Raw genomic sequence first — 3,465 nt, 5'->3', positions numbered from 1 at the left:
CAGAGTTGGATCTGAAAACCCTGCACATGTTACCGAGTCCTTTCATTCTGTTGTATAAAGCACTCTGTTGCACATCTGAGAACTGGGAAGACTTAGAGGCTGAAGAGGCAAATCCTTCCTATATATTATACATACCTCTTCTTGTTGGGGCTACTGAGTCAGCTTCAGCTCATCATGACCCCATGTGACACAGGAGAACTGTTCTACTTGGGTTTGCTTGGCTGCAGTCTTTATGGGATCAGATTGCCAGGACTGCATGGATTCGAACTGCCAACCTTTCAGTTAGCAGCTGAGTGTGCAGCTACAGTACCACGGGGGTCCATCCTTTCACCATGGTCCTACTAATCAACTGCCTTGTTGATCAACTGGACAGAATGAGTCTAAGCTGGAGACAACCACTAGAGTTCCTGAAAGTGATTCCCTAGGGAGGTTGGCTTATACTTCTCTAAGTTTTCTGTTCTATAATTTTGTCTTGTGTGAGCAAAGGCACTAGAAAAAGCACTCCAAACATGAAGTTTTAAGAATTGATAACACATACTGAGCACATGCTTATGCCCTGGGTAGTTTTAAGCATTTTACTTGTTATCAAATAAATGAATTCTCACAACCACCCCACCTCGGAAACTCTGTTATCTTCATTTTACAGAGGAAGGGTTCACGAACCTCTGAGGGATGAAGACATTTGCCTATGGGTGTCACGATTGGTCAAGATTCAAACACAGGCCCCCTGACACCCCAACCGGAGTATGAACCATAACCATTATTTAGATGTTAGAAACATCTTCTAATGTAAATTAACAACTAGGCATTCAAGTTTATAAATCCGATTCTTAGCAGCTTGGAAAGTGTTATACACATAGTACCAAGTCCACAAAACCCAGCACCTGGACCTGCCAAGCCAGGGAGCAGGTCAGCTGTGGGCTTGGCAGGTCAGTGTGGCTTCCTGGTTGGTCAAGTGAGTTCTTCCTTTATTTAAATTACAACACAGGCTTTCATTGAGATACCACTTTACAAAGTCCCTGAACAAGGACATCACACTTGATTGAGGAACACGTTCAGCGAGCTGGATGGGCTCAAACAGCAGGAACTGTCAATTTTATGAGGGATCCCAAAATGGTTAAGAGATCAAAAAAGGATGTCACTCAAAAGTCAATCCTGGGCCTTTTATTCCACCATCATTATGTGTTTTGACAAGCTTAAAATGGGCTGAGGTCAATTCCCCCAGCTATGGCAGTTTGTCATTAGAAACGTTCCTGAAGTCTCTGGCAAAGGAAAAGGAGCATGATGGTGAGAATTCCCGGTGTGGAGTGAATTCGAGTAGGCTAATCAGAAAAACAGAGAGCGCAAGGAGGGCTTTTCTCTCTGGCTCTGATGCTTTGAATGAGTGGGGGACAAGATTGTTCCGAAGGAGCGTTGAAAATATAAACATAATACAACTAGAGATAAACTCAATCCCACGATTGAGGGAAGAGGGAAAGCTGGGTCATGAATCCTGAGTTAAGAAGACCACTCACTCACAAGCGGAGCTGGCAAATCTTAAGGTAGCAGAAGTGTCACTGGTGGCTTGGTCAACAACCCAAGAAAAGCATTTGTGTTTCTTTGGGAGATCTGGTTCTGGGCTGGACCACGATCAAAGCGTATGGTAGGAAAGGAAGAGGAGGTGAAACAAAGCTAAAAACTACCACAAACATTTCTCAAATGCTCAGGACAAGTCAAACCTCTTAGAACTACAGACAGGCGCAACACATATTTCTATCATCTTAACAATGCTCTCTCACTATTAATAGAGAGAAAACATTCAGCTATAGACCTATACCTCTATACCTGCATAAATTCTTGGAATTCTTAAGCTTTGTAGAAATAGCCCATACAATTCTGTACATGAGCATAGGTTGTAGAACTTCTAACCAAATTAAGCATTTTCAGCATTTAATCTCAGCCCCTAATGAGTGCGGTTACCTCAAAATTAACTTCTTTCCCTTATTAATGGTTCTGTTCTACAATGTATAATTATCACATTAGAAGTTAGAGGAAGTAGAATCACACAGTCTTAAAGGCTTTCCACTAATGAGTTTCCCAACTTTTCTTCTTTAAGAAGCCTATGCAATTTACTTTGGCGAAATCTCGAAAGCTAGATAGTTGATTTCCTCTCAGGCTGCTAAAATCTCCAACCACCCACTAATCTATATATTTCTCTTAAGACAGGGATTTAATGATTAATTTTTCTCAGGAGATTCAGCTAGCTCTACCTGTCCTTGAGTTTCATTTATGATTTATTAACAGCTCTTAGTTTTATTCTCTGCTGCAGTGCACACATCTTGATGCTGGATTTCAGCTTCATGAGCACACTCGCTTATACCCACTGCCACTGAGTTCATTGTGATTCATAGTGTCCCTCTACAGGGTTTCTAAAGATGCAAATATTTTATGGGAATAGGGAGCCTCAACTTTTTCCCATGAAGGAACTAGTGGCTTTGAACCGCTGACCTGTGGTTAACAGGCCAGTGTTTACCCAACAGTGCCACCAGGTTTCCTCATTACTCACGTTAGTTCCTAAATTACATTTCACTACTCAACTGAAGCCTATGGAAGTATCCCTTTCTCTGGAGAGCCAATGCTTAAAAATCACCCTTTCTTGCCTTTGGGGCTACAGTGGGTGACTTCCAAAGGTGAGTTCATGTGTTTCTTTAATCCTCCCTCACCTTCCAAGTGAACTGCAGTGACTGTGACACGGTAGCAAAGGCTAAGGCTGGAGCTGCATTCTACTAACGCAGTCCGATCACACAGGAGGCCGTACACGGGCAGTGGACTGGTTGGGACCAAGGCGGTTTGACAGGACTGTTACCACGTAGGAGGTGGGAGAGCCCATGGACGGGGATGAGAGCACTCTAAGACAAGTTACAAATGGCCTCTAACCAACTAGCTGCTCAGTAGAATTTGGCTATAATTAATAAAAGTGCCCAATCATACACACTCAAAATTTCACCTGATGTAAAATATTTCAGTAACAAATAGCAAGGGAATTTGAAAAACTGAAGGTCTGGTCTCTTTCGGTGACTTTAGAGCCGGGCTTGTGTTTGCATTCACTACTGACTGAAACCAAAACACAACTGCCAGACACGCATGGCCAACTGCCACCACGGCCTCATCTCAAAGGAAGCACTGAAGAGAAACCCTCCCTTCAACATGGTCACCTACCACCACCATCAGTCCCCCCACCCCCACCCCTTCCATTTGTGAAGCAGAATTTCTTCCCTGGATTTAGTTTTGAATTTTCGATCATATTTACCCATGTTATATCCTTTGTCACCCATCTTGGCAATCATCTTTCAATAAATGGCCATCTACAAATTAATTAACTTTTTGGAGACATATCCCCCAGTACACAATTCTTCTGATTCCCAGGAAAGACCCACTTTTAAGACACAATTACAGCTGCCCCACACTGCCAGTTGCAGTGTCACA

Source organism: Echinops telfairi, unplaced genomic scaffold (assembly GCF_000313985.2).
Source record: "Echinops telfairi isolate 266 unplaced genomic scaffold, ASM31398v2 ScPeMD7_4;HRSCAF=17, whole genome shotgun sequence".
NCBI classification, from domain to species: Eukaryota; Metazoa; Chordata; class Mammalia; order Afrosoricida; family Tenrecidae; genus Echinops; species Echinops telfairi.
Note: the sequence above shows the minus strand (reverse complement) of the source record.